The 18,407-nt window shown below is 36.6% G+C and overlaps 1 pseudogene; it reads right to left on the bottom strand.

Annotated features, from left to right (window-relative positions):
* Positions 1-6,460: 6,460 nt before the first annotated feature.
* Positions 6,461-6,796, bottom strand: LOC122891978 (annotated as a pseudogene).
* Positions 6,797-18,407: the final 11,611 nt, after the last annotated feature.

Consider the following 18,407-nt stretch of genomic DNA (forward strand, 5'->3'; position numbering starts at 1 on the left):
ACGACCCGATTGTACTGTTGGACTTGATTGGCTAGAATTTTGGTGAGAATTTTTGCATCTGTGTTCACCAAGGATATTGGTCTGTAATTCTCCTTTTTGATGGGGTCTTTGTCTGGTTTTGGGATCAAGGTGATGCTGGCTTACAAAATGAGTTTGGAAGTTTTCCTTCCATTTCTATTTTTTGGAACAGTTTCAGGAGAATGTGTATTAATTATTTACATGTTTAGAAGAATTCCCCTGGGAAGCTGACTGGCTCTGGGCTCTTGTTTATTGGGAGATTTTTGATGACTGTTTCAATCTCCTTACTGGTTTGGGTCTGTTTAGGTTTTCTATTTCTTCATGGTTCAGTTGTTGTAGTTTATACATCTCTAAGGATGCATCCATTTCTTCCAGATTGTCAAATTTGCTGCCATATAGTTGCTTATAGTGTGTTTTTATAATTGTTTATATTTCTTTGGTGTTGGTTGTGGTACCTCCTCTTTCATTCATGATTTTATTTATTTGGGTCCTTTCTCTTTTCTTTTTGATAAGTCTGACCAGGGATTTATGAATCTTATTAATTCATTCAAAGAACTAGTTCTTAGTTTCATTGATTTGTTCTCCTGTTTTTTAATTTCTATTTCATTGATTTCTGCTCTGATCTTTATTTCTCTTCTCCTGCTGGGTTTAGGCTTTCTTTGCTTTTCTTTCTTCAGCTCCTTTAGGTGTAGGGTAAGGTTGTGTATTTGAAACTTTTCTTGTTTCTTGTGAAAGGCTTGTATCACTACATATTTTCCTCTCAGGACTGCCTTTGCTGTGTCCCACAGAATTTGAACAGTTGTGTTTTCATTATCATTTGTTTCCATGAATTTTTTCAACTCTTCTTTTAATTTCCTAGTTGACTCATTCATTCTTTAGTAGGATGCTCTTTAGCCTCCATGTATTTGGGTTCTTTCCAAATTTCCTCTTGTGATTGAGTTCTAGTTTCAGAGCATTGTGGTCTGAAAATATGCAGGGAATGATCCCAATGTTTTGGTACCAATTGAGACCTTATTTATGACCCAGGATGTGATATATTCTGGAGAATATTCCATGTGCACTAGAGAAGAATGTGTATTCTGTTGCTTTGGGATGGAATGTTCTGAACATATCTGTGCTGTCCATCTGGTCAAATGTGTCACTTAGGCCTTTATTTCCTTGCTGATCTTTCACTTGGATGATCTGTCCATTTCAGTGAGGAGGGTGTTAAAGTCCCCTACTATTGTTGATTATTATTGATGTATGTCTTTGATTTTGTTATTAGTTGGTTCATATAATTGGCTGTTCCCATGTTAGGGGCATAGATATGGCGGGGGGGTGGGAGGTTGGGGTACCAGGTGGTGGGTATTATAGAGGGCACAGCTTGCATGGAGCACTGGGTGTGGTGAAAAAATAATGAATACTGTTTTTCTGAAAATAAATAAATTGGGAAAAAAAAATTGTTAGATCTTCTTGTTGGACAGACCCTTTGAGTATGATATAGTGTCCTTTCTCATCACTTATTATAGTCTTTGGCTTAAAATCTAATTGATCTGTTATAAGGATTGCCACTCCAGCTTTCTTCTGATGTCCATTAGCATCGTAAATTGTTTTCCACCCCCTCACTTTAAATCTGGAGGTGTCTTTGAGTCTAAAATGAGTTTCTTGTAGGCAGCATATTGATGGGTTTTGTTTTTTTATCCATTCTGATACCATGTGTCTTTTGATTGGGGCATTTAGCCCATTAACATTCAGGGTAACTGTTGAGAGAGATGAATTTAGTGTCATTGTATTGCCTGTAAGGTGACTATTACTGTATATTGTCTCTGTTCCTTTCTGATCAGAAAGAGAGCCTACTTTTAGGCTCTCTCTTTGCTTAGAGGACGCCTTTCAATTTCCTATAGAGCTGGTTTGGTGTTTACAAACTCTTTTAGTTTTTGTTTGTCCTAGAAGCTTTTTATCTCTCCTTCTATTTTCAATGATAGCCTAGCTGGATATAGTATTCTTGGCTGCATGTTTTTCTCATTTAGTGCTCTGAATATATCATGCCAGTTCTTTCTGGTTTGCCAGGTCTCTGTGGATAGGTCTGTTGCCTATCTAATATTTTTACCATTGTATCTTACAGACTTTTTGTCCTAGGCTGCTTTCAGGATTTTCTCTTTGTCACTAAGACTTGTAAGTTTTACTATTAGATGACGGGGTGTGGACCTATTCTTTTTGATTTTGAGGATGGTTCTGTGCGCTTCCTGGATTTTGATGCTTGTTCCCTTTGCCATATTAGGGAAATTCTCTATAATAATTCACTCCAATATACCTTCTGCCCCCCTCTCTCCTCTTCTTCTGAAATCCCAGTCTAATATTGTCTTGTCTTATGGTGTCACTTATTTCTCGAATTCTCCCCTCGTGGTCCAGTATTTGTTTGTCTCTCTTTTACTCAGCTTCTTTATTCTCCATTATCTGGTTTTCTGTGTCACTAATTCTCTCTTCTACCTCATTTATTTTAGCAGGAAGAGCCTTCTTTTTTGATTGCACCTCATTAATAGCTTTTTTGATGTCAGCTTGGTTAGATTTTAGTTCTTTTATTTCTCCAGAGAGGGTTTCTCGATATATCTTCCATGCCTTTTTCAAGCCCAGCTAGCACCTTGAGAATCATCATTCTGAATTCTAGATCTGACATATTACCATCATTGGCATTGATTGGTCCCTAGGCATCAGTACTGCCTCTTGTTCTTTTTTTTTTTTTTGTGGTGAGTTTTTCCACCTTGTCATTTTACCCAGAAAAGAATATATGAAAAAGAGAATAAAATACTTTCAGAAAGTGGTCAACATTCTGTTTCTAGAATTGTTGCTTTTCTTCTCTTAGATCACCTATTGGATTTGTAGGTGTTCGGAATGGTTTGATAACTATCTAGCTGAACTCCTGCTACCTAATGTCATCTCTGCCTGCTACACTTCCGCCATCTTGACTCCTCTCTGCTATTTCCCAATTTCTATTATGACTTCTTCCCTGGTCCATATGTTCTTTAGAAATAAATTGCTTAAGTTCTTAAAATCACATCTTAAAAGAATAATCTTTTTATTGTGTTCTAATTTAATTCTATATATTTCAGTATGCTATTTTGACTTATTAGTTTTTCATACCAATTAGTTATTTTATAATTTTCCAGGTAATGTAAGGACCTCAGAACATTTTAATTCCATGTTCTCCCTCCCACTTTTTGTTATTATTGTCATGTATTTTAATTCTATGTATTTTTAAGCTCAGGATGATATTTCATACATTCAGTATTAACTTAGATGTACTTATATTTCTACCCTTTCTATTACTCTATATTTCTTCCTGAACTTTCATGCTATCATCTTATGCTTTCTTCTTGAAGTACTTACTTTAATTTTTCTTTTAGTGTAGATCCATTTTATTGATTTTAAAATTACTTTTTTGCCTTTGCTTTGAGGAACATTTTTGTTGGAAATAGAGTCTAGATTAGCATTTAGCAACTATTTATTTTCTTCCAGCACTTGTAGTTTTCATTATTGTCATATGGATTATATTGTTTCTGTGAAGTAGTCAGGCCTCAGTCTTATTGATTCTCTTAAAAGAAAATATTTCTTCCCCCTCCTTTGCCACCCCCCCAAAGCTCTGGTTCCTTCAAAATTCTCTTCATGTTTGGTTTTCTGCACTTTCACTATCATTTGTACATACAGTTTTCTTCAAATTTATCCTGATTAGGATTTGAAACACTTTTTTAATTTTGTGGCTTGCTGACTTCTTTCAGTTCTGCAAAATTTAAGACCATTATTCCCTCAAAATGACTTTTGAACTGTTCTTTCTTTCTTCTCCTTCTGTGACTCCAAATATTTTCTTGGAATACCATGTCCTTTACTACCCGCACCCAATATTTTTTATCCTTTTGTTTCCTATGCTTTAGTCTGAATGTTTTCGTTTGACCTTTAGTTTCATTAATCATCTCTTCGTGTCTGTTTCTGCTGTTAAACCATCTATTAACATTTTAATTTTAGCAAATGCATTTCTCAGTTTTAGAATTCTCATTTGTTTCTCTTTTTAGATAAAATTATCTATCTCCATTTAATTTCTTCAACATATAAATGAGATTTTTTAAAGCACACGTCTAATAACTTAATATCTGTTTTTCTTCTGTGGGTCTGTTTCTGCTTTATTTATCTTGGTTTTTGGCCACATAATCTTACTTTCTGATATGCCTAGTCATGTTTGATCGACCACAGGACCTCAGACATGAACAATTGTGGAGATAAATTGAGCCTTTTGATGTGCTTTCCGTATCCCTAGAGAATGAATGTGGTTTTGCATCTGTCAAGCAGCTAGGGTATGGGTCAATCACCTTAACCCAATCAGTGGTTAATTCAAATCTGGAATTCAGTCTTTGTGAGCACTGATTTAATTTAGGTTTTTCTCTATTCCTAAAGTGAAGGCCTTTTGTGTTCTGAAAAAAAATCTGGGTAGTTTAATATGGATTTTTCCTTTTGAACTCCAACTTTTGTCCCTCTTATAAAACTGTAAAAAGTTTTAATCAGCTTTTTAGCTTCTTACGTTGCCATTTTTTTACTCACCATCTTGATATCTTAATAGTCACTTGGGAATCCAAAACTGATTCAAGGGCAAAAGCAGTACCAAGTGTTGACATTACCCCTCTAAATTTCCCTTCTTCTTCTTCTTCTTCTTCTTCTTCTTCTTCTTCTTCTTCTTCTTTCTTCTTCTTCTTCTTCTTCTTCTTCTTCTTCTTCTTCTTCTTTTTCTTTTTTAAGACTTTATTTATTTGACAGAGAGAGACACAGTGAGAGAGGGAACAGAAGTAGGGGGAATGGGAGAGGGAGAAGTAGGTTTCCCATCAAGCAGAGAGTCTGATGTGGGGCTCAATCTCAAGACCTGGGATCATGACCTGAGCCGAAGGCAGATGCTTAATGACTGAGCCACTCAGGAGCCCCTCTAAGTTTCCCTTCTTTTTGGGATTTTGGCTCCATAGCCCTCACAGCTTTGAGGACTAATGTCTTTAAAGAAATAATATATATATAGGTATACATGTATATCTAATATCTAATTAGATCATATGCAGGAAAGCACTTAGCAAACTGGAAAGCTCTACGCAAACACAAACTATTACTATTATTCTAATACAGAACATAATCTCTCTGAAACCTATAAAAATATGGCAGAGAAGTATTTGATAATTTTGTATTTATTATTATAATTTTTTAAAGACTTCATTTATTTCTTTAAGAGAGAGAGTGAGAGAATGAGTATACAGAGGGAGAGAGAGAAGAAGACTCCCTGCTGAGCAGAAAGCCCAGTGTGGGGCCTGCCTAATCCCAGGATCCTGAGATCATGACCTGAGCCAAAGGCAGATGCTTAATGGACTGAGCCACCAGGCATCCCAGTATTAATTATTTTTTAAAATCTGGATTCTCTTAAAGGGCCTGGGTCATCTAGTGAATATGCTGCTCAATGTAGAAGTTGAAGACCTGTCAAAATAGGGAGTCTTATGCCAGTAAAACTGAGAGATGTATTTCCCCAAGACAACCCAAAAGGAGAAACCATCACTCGATAGGAAGTTTGATAGTCCTGGCTGATGGAGGTGGGATATCTTGGGATGTTCAAGGTGAGTGCTACCAATACATCCTTTTCTCTCAAGGTCTTTTTGTCAAGATTTCACTGAAGAATGGTGCCAGACTAATCTACGCCCCCTGTCTTTTCATTCTTTCCACACTTGCTAGGGTATTTCACTGTAGGTAATCCTCTACTTATCCCTCCCTTCCTTCATACTAGCCCTAACTTCTTTGTGAGCTCAAGCTTTATAGAACAATAGAAGTTTTCCAAGGCAAAAGATTGGGAATTAGTGTTGGTTTCATGCCGGGCACTATATCTTGATGTACAGTTATCTCATAAAGTGTGAAGACATTTCCAAATAAATCTTACCTATTTTTAAAACAGATCTTATAAATAACTGTAATAAGACTGTGTATTAGCTTAGGCTGAGTTGAAATATGTTCTTATATAAAGGATTATAAGAATTAGTTCAAATTAATTATTCACAGTTACCTCCAATGATGAATAAAAGTTCATGGTAATATAAGAAACAGAAATAGTGATTGAGAATGAGTATGGGAGGTGGGTCCTAGTGTAAGTGCATTATTTGTCATAAAAGAGAGAAAACAGATGTGGTTTTATAAGTCAAGAAATAGAGATAAAAGCATTTAATGTCACGTAATAATGAAACTCTCAGAAGAACTAACTCTAGAAATCACTGGGTTATTATCTCAAGGAGGGAGGTTTTGTGTGCTAATGGGATAGAGACTCGTTAATTTGATACCATTCTGTACTCCGTTTTTATTTACCAAGTACAATTTTTCTTTTATAATAGAAATAGTTGTATTTTTTTAAATGAGAGAACAAGTCTACACCCTTATTTAATTACTCTTCAGTAATTTAAATCCTTGAGGGATACAGCACCACACTGATTCTCTGGCCAATGTCTTTAGCAGGAAGGTCACTTTGGAATTTGACATGAGCCACGTTGCTGTTTCCATGAGCGCGACTTACTTTTCCCCAGATTACTCTAGTTTTGTTTGGTTTGCCACCAGGAGTCACTGTGTTGTTCTTTGCTTTGTACACATAAGCATATCTCTTGCCTAGACAGAATTCAATCTCATCTCGCGCATAAATACCTTCAGTTTTAAGAAGAGCCATGTGTTCCCTCTCATAGACACAGAGACTTCACTCATAGCCAGCAAAAATGGCCTTGGACCACAGCCTTTCAGACATAGTTTTTCTTTTAGGAGCTCTGTTCTTAGCAGCCTCCACAGGATCCAAGATGGCAGAATGAGAAAGGCTTCTTTTATAATAAAAATAGTTTTATTTTAAGTGGATTTATTAGACAGATACATATAATATCTAATGATAGCAATATTGATAGAAATTAACATTTTAAAAATTTCAAAAACAAAGACACGAATGTGAATATGGACATAATTTCTTTGGTTTTAAAGAGGAAATCTAAACCAAATTTTTAGTACTTTTCAGAAAAGACAACGGTCTTATTGTATAAAAAGCTGTACTGTGTAGTTATTGATTATAATGTGGTGTAAATATCCGTTCCATTAATTGGCATTTGGTTTGGAGTTATGACAGATCTTATTTATTTGCCCACGTAACTATCGTTGACAGTGCTCTTCATCCCTTTGTTAGATGCATATTTCCATCTGGCATGATTTTCATTCTGCCCGAAGGACTTCCTTTAACATTTTTTACAGAGGGGTCTGCTAGTCATCAGACCCCTGTTTACAACGTTTGGATGTCCTAAAGAGTCTTTATTTAACTTTCATTTTTGAAAGGTATTTTCATGAGGTATATAATGCTCGCTGTATACCTAGTTGACAGTTATTTGCTTTTAGTACTTTAAAGTACTTTAAAGTTTCTCAACTATCCTCTTATTTGCATTGTTTCCAGTGAGAAATCTTTTGTACTTCTTATTTAGGTTTATCATCTGTAACATGCCTTTTTTCCTCTGAACACTTTTAAGGCATTCTGTCACTGGTTTTGAATAATTTAATGATGATGTACTTTGGTATAGTGTTCTCTATGGATACTTCTGTATTTCTATAAATATTATTGAACCTGGCTAAAGAAATTGTGCTTGGATCTATGGATTTATAGTTTTCATCAAGTCTGGAAAATTCTTGGCTATTAGTTTTTCAGGGATTTTTCTGTCCCTTCATACTTATTCTTGAGGAATCTCATTATATACATATTTGGCTGCTTCAGAATTTCTCAGCATCCTTAATGCTCTATTCCTTTTTAAAAAAAATTCTGTTTTTTGTTTCATTTTGGATAGTGTCTGTTACAATATGTTCATGTTCACTAACCCTGTCCTTTGCAATGTCCAGCCTGCTGGTCATCCCATCCAAGGTACTATTCATATCAGACAGTAGTTTTCATCTTAAGAAGTTTAATTTGTGCCTTTTTAAATGTCTTTTATGACTTAATTTTGAACACATGGAATCAAGTTATAAGAGTTGTTATTGTTCTTGTCTGCTAACTCTACATCTGTGTCAGTTACTGTTGATATCGATTAATTCAGTTCTTTTTTTTCTTCATTAGGGCTCACAATTTCCTGCTTCTTTCCATGCTTGGTAATTTTTAATTGAATGGAAGATATTGTGAAATTTACATTGTTGGATGCTGGATATTCTCGTATTCCTATTTGGGTCTTTCAATCATTTTTTTCTGTATCGTGACCTAACTTTTTTTTTTTTTTTAAGATTTTATTTATTTATTTGACAGACAGAGATCACAGTTAGGCAGAGAGGCAGGCAGAGAGAGAGGAAGGGAAGCAGGTTCCCTGCTGAGCAGAGAGCCTGATGTGGGACTCAGTCCCAGGACCCTGGGATCATGACCTGAGCCAAAAGCAGAGGCTTTAATGCACTGAGCCACCCAGGTACACCAGTGACCTAACTTTTTGAACATAATAACTTTTAAAATATTTTCATATGCTCATTCTAGCATGTGCATCAGTTCTCAGTCAGTTTTCTGATTGATTGATTTTCCACCCCCCGCATTTATGGTTCATATATTACTGCTTGTTGGCATGCCTTATAATCTCTGATTGGATGGCAAACATTATATATTTTGCTTTTTTGGATACTAGGTACTTTTGTATTCTTATAAACAGCCTTCAGCTTTGTTCTAGGGTGTAATTTGGTCACTAGTAATCAGTTAGTCCTTTTGGGTCTTGTTTTTAAGATTTGTTAGCTGGGACCGGAACAGTGTTTGATCTAGGGCTCATCATTCCCCACTGCTGATACAAAGTCCTTTCTGAGAACTCAGTGCCTAGTGAAAAGAAGGTTTTTCCAGTCTGGCTAGTGGGAATGGGTGCTAATTATTGCTCTGTGTAAGTGCTGTGTAATCCTGATCCCTTAGTTGTTTTTGCCTTGGCCTCAAGTAATTTTTTCACATATTTATGCTCATTGGTGGACTGCTGATTGAGGGTTACTTCTGGGACCCTCTAGATTTCCTTCCTGTATAACTCTCTCCTCCATGGACAATCTACTTTGTCTTGTTCGCTCAAGTAGTCCACTGACTTCTGCCTATTTTCCCCCATTTTTTAAAAAAGATTTTATTTATTTATTTGGGAGACAGAGATCACAAGTAGGTAGAGAGGCAGGCAGAGAGAGGCGGGGAGGCAGGCTCCCTGCTGAGCAGAGAGCCCAATGCAGGGCTCAACCCCAGGACCCTGAGATCATAATCTAGGCTGAAGGCAGAGGCTTTAACCCACTGAGCCACCCAGGTGCCCCATATTTTCCCCCATTTTTTTTTTTTTTTAAACCACTTTCTGGAAACTCCCTCAAGGAAGTCAGTTAATTGGGGCAATCATAGTCCTTACCTCGTTTGTTTTCCAGCTCTGCTCTGATGTGCAGTGTCTTGACAACCATTGTTTCATAAAATTTTTCTTTTTCCTTCTGATTGTTTTAAGTAGCAGGATAAGTCCAATCCTTCTTACTTCATCTTGGTGAGAAGTGGAAGAAATTTGTGTTAAAGTGTTACTTTTAGAAAGAATGTTAAGAAAGATCTCCTTAAATAATGAAATAGCAAGAGAGGTATGCAATCTGGCAACTGATACAAAATCATTCCAGAGTAGGTTTACTGCTGGCTGTTTACTTTTGTGAAGACACAGAGTTCATACAATTTTCCAGGTTTCAAAAAAAATGATCTGTAATTATTATAGTTCTGACAATAGAAGTTAGAGTAATATAAGGGATTATTATTTGAGCACATAAGTATAAAAACTGATATCACAACTTACTTTAAGGATCAAAATATCTAGATTGAAAAAAGAAGTCTGGTTATGCTCCAGGCATCTCATTCTAAACATCAATCTCTTTTAGAAATATTTCTTTTATAATTCCCTTTAACACATTGCCTTTGATTTATAGTATCTGCTGATAACACTAGATATCCAACACATTTATTAGTTTGACATTGCTTTAGGATATTTTAGGAGCTTTTTAATATAAATGAAGTAGAAAAAGATAATTTGAGGCACACCCTATTGCTCGTTATGTGTGTACACAGTGAATCCAGTTTTGATCTTTAATAATGGATTATTTTCATTTAGTCACAAAATTTACACTTTTTAATGGGTTCTGTGCAAACTGTAGGATAAGCTTGGAATGTGAGACATCACGTAAAGTGATAAATCATTCATCAGTAATTGTAAGGAATTATAGTTTAAAATCACCTTGGTTTTAAATACTTCTGAGTTAAAACAGAAAGTGAAACAGACCCATAACTAGGACAAACTAACTGTTGCTGGAGAAGAGGGGGCTGGGGAGGAGGGCAAATTGGGTGAAGGGGAGTGGGAGACACAGGCTTTCAGTTGTGGAATGACTACTAAGTCATGGGGAGGAAAGGCACAGCATAGGGAATAAAGTCAATGGTAGTATAATAGCTTTACATGGTGACAGATGGTAGCTACACTTATGGTGAGCACAGCGTAACATATAAACTTGTCAAATCACTGTGTTGTATGCCTGAAACTAACATAACAGTGTGGGTCAACTATACTTCCATAATAACTAACTCACTAAGCAACTGCTTCGGGGTTAATACAGGTAAAAAGTGCTTAGAACAGCACATTAGTCTGTTTAGCCTAGAAAGCAACGAGTTCAGTACAGGTTAAAAATTAAATGATTTTCTTACTCTCTGAATTTTTGGGGGGGATGTGTGTGTCTGCTGGGTCACTGAGGTAGTTTCACTGGTTCTGTAAGTAACTGAATCTTTGCGCTGATGGTGCTGCATTCCGTTTCCTGCCGCTCAGTTGTCTGACTCAGAGGGGAACAGAGGCAGCCACAGGCCAGTGTGCCCATGTTTTAAAAGCTCCCTCGCTCTCTGTTGATCGTTTTTCATTTGAATTCCTGCCATGGTGGAGCTTCCACTCAGAAGGTCCTTGGGCAAGGAAGAATGAGAAGAGAGGGAGCTGGGGGTGGGGCGGTAGGGAGGGTGCATGAAGCCCCTGGAGTCAGGGCAGAAGAACACACCAGGTGGAGAACACACCTGGAATCAGGAGGAAAACTTCCGCAGAAGAGGCGGGGGGAGCAGCCTAGAATCAAGACACGTGCCCTTTTGTGTTAACTTTGCCAGAGACTTCTCTGGGGAAATGCTTTCCCTGGAAATACAGTTAGGAGTCAGAGAACCAACAGGAATTTAAAACCGGAGTGCACCTTGAAGTCTGTCAGATAAAAGCTATTTAAACAGGGGAACATAGACTTGGCTAAGAATTCTAGTGAGAAAATTAGTACAAAAAGCTAGCAGTTCAAGAATAGCCCCACTGGCTGAGCTCGTACTAGATGAAAGTTGCTTCACTGTAGTTATAAATGATAATTAAAGCATAGTAGTTCTTTAAGTAAATCTCTCTTTTTTTTTTTTTTTTTTTTTTAATTGTGGAACAGATCACACATGATCAGTAAGGCAGTCATTACTGACATGAATAGCTTTCTGTTCCATTTTAGATACCGGTATTTTCCAAAAATAGGAATCCACACCGTAGCATTGTCAAAAAGGAATCCTTAAAAACGTATAACCTTCATTTGATTTTTGGACAGCTGTAGGGCTGTATACTTCTGTATACTGAACTTAATTATCTCTCTGTTGTAGTCATCCACTGTAGTTCAGTTCTTTGGATTGAAACAGAATAAGCCTTATCCATTGTAGGTATTTGAAGACAGTTTTGCAATCCCAGTTCTCCTTCAAGTTTTCATCACATGACATAGCCCCTTTCCCCTCACAACCCTGATTATCTTTCTAGATACAGAACCAATTGCCAAGGTCTATCTTGTGAATAGAGATAAAAAAGAAATATAAAATGTGCTTGCTACCACTAAAGTACTTATGAAATATTGATTCCTCCCCCCCAACGCTTGTCATGTATCTTTATGCCCTACAGGTATGACAGGTTAACAGCTATGAAAGAGAAATTTTAACAAAATCAATTGAAGGGTCCTGGTGGGTTGGAAGTGACAGTGAGTTTGGTTGAAGCATCTGTTGTCCAGACATTCACATTGCATTAGAAAAGGAAGGATGCCGATTAACTAGTTTATTCAAAAATTATTTTATGCAGCTATTCGGTCTTGCAACGTTTCTCAAAATGTGTTCTGGGGACCAATCTGCTGAGAAAAGTTTTTTTGTGGTTACATAAACTCTGCATACTATGTTGCTTCTTTGAGATTTTGTGCGATACATTTCACGTAAGGCATTCTGATCAGTCCTGTAGCAAAAGAAACTCCTTTAACACAGTTTCGATCAGTTTTTCCAAACTTAATTTTGCTATGGGAAACTTTATATGTAACATTCATTGACTTCTTCTGGAACATATTTTGGAAAACACTGTCTTAAAACATTGAACCACAGAATTCACTGGACTTTTTATTCCAAACATTTCAGTATAAGTAGAACCATATTCATGAAAAATGGTTCTCCTACGTAGACTGAGTGGCATCTGAACTTGACTTGTTTCTCCTGAAGATATATCACAAAACCCTGAGGGGAGCTGAGTGAGGCATAAGGAATAGACAAAGTATACTGGCATGTGATTTTGAGAGAAATTCACAAAAAAACCAGAAGGTGGAAATATTATAAACTGGAAGGAAACTTGAGAAATTTTTGTCTCTGTTCCATGGCTTCTTAAACTAGGACACTATTCATTAAACCATCATCCATCATGAATGTATTCAGATTAAGTCAGAGTATTTACAGATCACTAACTACAAGGTGATATAAATAGAGACAAAACCATTGTGCCAAAGAGCTTATAATTTAACCACAGAGAAAAGCTATATATCCACAAAATAATCAGATAATGATACAAGGCAGTATGTAATTAGCTGTTAAGTTGAGTGGCTCAGATTATAAATACTCTGGAGTGGAGAGAAGGAAGTTATCCCTGTGAATGGAGTTCGAAAAGGTTTTCTATTTTTAAGGACTCTTCAAAAGGAGAGTTTAAGTTTATCTTAGTAATCATTGTTTTAAGAGAATAACTCTCTCAATGTTCATTTTGTTTAACAGAATTATTTATTGCTGTATTCATACAAATTTCTCTTGGGCGGCCTTCAGTAGGAATAGAGAAAGGACATTTCCTAATATATTAATAAGATTACTGTGAGGAGAATACTTTTATGAAAAGACCATTGCTATTCTACTTTGTTAGCAGAGGGGTTTACAAAACTTTCAGATCAACAACACAGAAGTGTGCAATTCAGTGATCGCTTTGGTGTGAGATGACTTCAGAGAACAGTTGGGAAAAAACCAGAAGAGTTATGATAAGAAATAAATAAAAGATAAGATAAAATCTGACAAGGGCAATGTGATGCAAGCATCAGAAGGAAAAGAGTTAATAGGGAATAGGTATTGAAATAATAGGAGACAGAAAAAAAGGCATACAGGAAGCAGGTCCATGGCATAAGTGGATGGCTGAGATTAACATGTGGAGACCAGATAGCAAGGATGGGTCCAAAGAGAGGAATAGCCACCTGGGGATAAATACAGCAGCAGATAAGAAGTGGAAATACTGGATGGGAGGGGTGGGGGGGCAGTTTACTTCCTATTTTGGAAAGACAGTGGGGAAGGAGCACTAGCCACTTAAAGCAGTTTAAAAATTAGATACTTCCCTCTCTCTCAAAAGGGTTATGTAATTTGTAAATGCTAAAGCAGACCTTTAAAAACACTGGCATCACTCTCCATGTTATTTTTAAGCACCTTTTTCTTTCATTAAGCACAATTAAGCTATCAAGTCCTCTGTTTTCACGGTGGAGAACACAGTTCCCACAGCCAGGAGCACAGTGTATCAGAAACATCATGAACAATTCTGAACTTGCACAAAATATAATTGGCCAATTTGAAGACATTGTTTTGCACAGTATGACGTGTCTCATACATTTTTCATAGAGAGGCAATGCATTTTATGAGACACACAGTAAGCATATGGAAATACATGCATTCTCAGGCAGCTGAGAGGAACAGAATGGGGGATGGGAGAGCGAGAACTGAGCTGAGCTGTGTGATGAGATTGGTGGGCTCTGAAACTTGACAAGCTTGGAAAAAACTATTCTAGGCAGGCTTTCCAAGGCACTTACAATGCTAATTATATCTGGTGCCCTCCATTTTTTTCCTTGCTATAATTTCTTTACTGGTTTTAATTAAGTGCTTTTAATGTCTATTAGGAAGGTGGAGGAACAAGGAGGGTGAGAATTTGCTTACCAGATAAGTTTTGCATTGTCCTCGCTCATTTCATGCCCTACCCAACCTGTGTCTTTGCTAATTTTTCATGTGATTACCTACATTTCTGCTAATTGATGGCTTTTTATTCTCTTCTTTCACTAATTTTACAAATTAAGGTTCTACTTAAATGTTGTCAAGTTCAATCAGTATCCTCTTTTTAGGAGTATTAGAGTAAATGGGTAATAATCTTTTGTTGATTGACATGTGGTAATATTAAAAATTACGGATGCAGCTTGAAAGTGTCTTTGTAGAGAATATTGAGGAACCACTGAAATGTGGTGGAAAAAGCCTCCAGTGGAGAGTGAGCTCATATTTGCACAGACAGACTTGGGTCTGGGATGGAGAAGGAGCACACGGATCCATTCACTCCTGCTCCTGCTGAGTCAGCACGTACTGACCGCAGTGTTTGGTACAAGGCACATTTGTAATAACTTGCTTGAAAATTTAAAGCTGAACATTTGCATTCTAGCATTTACTTTGCACAGGCCAGTTGTATTTCAAAACAAGAATAAGTCCTTTTTATTCATTCCCCTAATCACTCCGTATATATTGGGTACCTTTCTAGTATATAAGGCACATGAATTGAATGTAGAAATAGATGGAATGAGACCACCTCAGGAAGCTGACATTCTGATGGCAAGAGAGAGTAAGTTTAGAAATAAGACCCATCTATAGACATCCATTTTTAATTTTTCCATTAAGCCTGTATTAGCTGCCTACTTGGTTAGGATCTGTAATAGGAGATAAAAATATGAAGGTGAAGAGAACACATATTTGTTCCCAAATGATTTGGTAACTGGGACAGCGGCATAGACTTGTAAATAAGCAATTATAGCAATGGAACAACTGTTATTATATAATTATGTGCAAGTTGTTCTCAGCACCCTGAGAAAGAAGTACTGAATTCTGCAAGGAGTCAAGCGTAGTGTTCTGGAAGGAAATGGAAACCGTCTTGGTGTGGTTTGAGTCTCTGGTCCAGTTACATCTCACTTTCTTGTTCTAGATTATGTGAACAAACCAATAATCCCCTTTCCTTTTATTGCTTAAGCAACTTTGAGTTTGATTTCTGTCCCTTACAGTTTAAATAATTCTGTAAACCTTAGAGCCAGGTGGAGCCTCACACATATTGCTGCAAAAGTGTTAAGAGAGTTACTAAGGAGCTATCAGAGTTAGATACTCGTTTTGTCTTTTAACTAGTAAGGTTACTTCACCTACATTTAAATTATCTTCTTGCGCATTTTACAATTATCTTCCATATTTTTGTTTTGGAATTTATTACTACTATCTTGTTTTGTGTTTTCTATTTACCATGTCTTTTTAAAAACTCTTTCTGCTTTTTCCTGGATTAATAACATTTCCATTATTTCTTGTCTTCTTTTACTTACTTGAAAGTTAAACAATCTATTTCTGTTCTCTTTGTAGTAACATCAAGGGCTAAATAAAAAATTAAACAGTGTATCTATCCTCCTTCTGCCCAATACAGGTTCTTTAATGCCATAATGTTAATCACCTTTCTCTTCTATATCCAAAATCTTTATTTGGCATTGTCCTCTCCTGCCATTGTTACTATTGTTGTATATGCAACCTATACTTGTGTGGGTTTACTAAAAAATTATAATTTTATTGCTTGCTAATTTATCTTTAACCCATTATTTTCTTTTGGCTTTCTTTCTTCTTTTTGAAGTTACCAGCTATTTCAGCTGTCTGGAATAGTAAAATCTTTCAGTCTTTTGGAGAATCTTTATCAGGATCTCAGATTTGAAGGATAGTCTGGTTTATGCAGGATTTGATCATGACAGTTTGCCCCACCTGGACTCATTTTCCACTCCTGTATATCCTTCTCAGTGACCAAGAGACTGAGCTATATGGACTGAATAGATGTCTCTTTGGCCTCAAATTAGAGAAAATCATGGGAGACTGGCAGGAGAAAGATTGTAAGGAGGTGAGGAAGATGGGGTATTTATTTCCTCTGCTCCTCTCTGATGGGTTACTATAAGCTGACTGCTTCCCTTGACCAAAGGCCAAAGCTACCATTAAGTGGCCTTCCCCACCAACTTTCTGCTAGTTCCAGTCATTGCTTATTTCTTCAGGTTTAGGAGTTGTATCTTTTCTAGAAGTCAGTAAGTCTGATGTATTACAGCATCCCTTGATGTTTTTTTCTAAACCCTACTCTTATTCATACTTTGTATCTAGTTTCTTCATTGAGTTCTCCTCAATTACTGAAGTTGAGTGTAACATCTTTTTCCCTCGGTTATAACAAGTTATTTTTCCTCTACATTAACAAAAACCTTTTTCCATTTTCTTCCAGCTTTTATTATGATTGGTGGGAGGTATGTTACCAGACTAACTCTTGTTCCTTTTTAAGTTATCTGTCTCTTTTCTCTGGCTGCTACTAAGATTTTTATTGCATCTTTGGTGTTTTGTAGTCTCATCATGAATGAAGGAGATTGTTTTTACTTAGCCCAATGGTATGCTTCTTAAATTTGAAAATTGATGTCTTTTGTCAGTTCTAAAAGTTTCTTAGTGATTATCTCTTCAAATATTTCCTCGCTTTCTGCTTATTCTCTCCTCTTGTAATTCCTATTAGATATATGCCGAACCTTCTATTCTGTTCTCCAGCTAGATAAGACTTCAGCCTTTCTTTTCCACTTGCCATCTCTTCATTTCTCTGTGCTCCTTTATGTATAATTTTCTCAGGACCAAGTTATAGTTCACTATTTCTTCAAATATGTTTAATATACTCTTCCCCAGTTCATTGAATTCTTACTTTCAATTAATACTTTCATCTTATGAAGCTATAATTGTTCTTTTTCAATTATTTTCAATTATTTTTATATTGCCCTTCTTTATTTTTTCCCTTTTTCTTTCTCTCTTAATAGTTTTAAGGAGGTAGTTATATTGTCACTTCCAGCTTACTTTATCCTGTATTCTTGATAGTATTTATCTCTTTGTTAACATTTTCTGATTTATTCAGCAAACTGTCTCCTCTTGTTTTTGAACTCATCTTTATCACCTATTTATTTATGAGGGTATCATGTGCATGCTTTGAATGGTAGAAGATTACTCTAGAGTCATTTTGCCTTTGCTTCTCTGAGGTGCTCCAAGGGTTGTATTGATCCAGAAGCAATCTTCATATTAAAATATTGTCATTTTGCAGATTCTCTCAGGATTTTGGTAATACAAGACTATATTCACAGTGTGGGTTAAAGGCCTGAAACTTCAGTTTCCCATAGGAGACTTTATCTCCATAAAACCTTGAGCAGATAAAATCTTTCTAGACAATTTCCCAAAGCTGATGACAGTCTTTCTTTTCCTGAGTCCCAGTTAGAAGATTTCATTGCCAGATCCTCACCTCGCATGGCCTCAAGGCTATATTTCCTATCACTGCTTGGATATTTGCTGTATGGCCAAATAGAACCGATACACCCCCAGGGTGTATTACTGTTTTAGGACATGAGGTTAATGTGCTGGCTTTGGATCCTGATTTGTTTCTGGTAGATTCTCCTTTTTATCTTTTGAGTTCAGCTCTGTAATAACAAAATAAAATATTTTGTTGTATTTTATTTTTTATTTCTAAATGTTTGCAAAGCAAAGGACGTTCTCGCTTCTGTCCTCTGAAGTTCCTCCCATGAAAGAGTGGAGAGATGAAAATGCCAGAGAGGCAGACACAGGAATTTAAGAGAAAGGAAAATTAGTCAGCAACCATGCACCACAAATCACCACTGGAACAATGAAAACTCATGAGATCAGAACGTTGTCTCAGACAAAAGTTGCTGCAAGGCCAAGGGTAGACCTTAGGGAACAAAAGGGAACTAGATCCTGTGTCTCCCTTCTCCCCAGTTCACAAGGCTGTTTTATCATAAATTCCTTGCTTATTGTAAGTAGGAAGGATGCTCAACTTTCTTCATGCACCTTGGAACCAGTTGTGGTATAAGTGAGATGACTTAGTGCATCTAGTCCCTGTGGAGGTCCAGCCAAATTCAATGGGTGAAGATGCTTTGGGAGAGCATGCCAGCTCAGCTCCCATATAATAGCATTTTTCACTAGTTTTACCTCCCATCAGAGGCATGTGGGAGGCTATATTAGTGTTCCATCATGAAGCATG

This window comes from Neovison vison, chromosome 12, assembly GCF_020171115.1.
Source record: "Neovison vison isolate M4711 chromosome 12, ASM_NN_V1, whole genome shotgun sequence".
In the NCBI taxonomy this organism is placed as follows: domain Eukaryota; kingdom Metazoa; phylum Chordata; class Mammalia; order Carnivora; family Mustelidae; genus Neogale; species Neogale vison.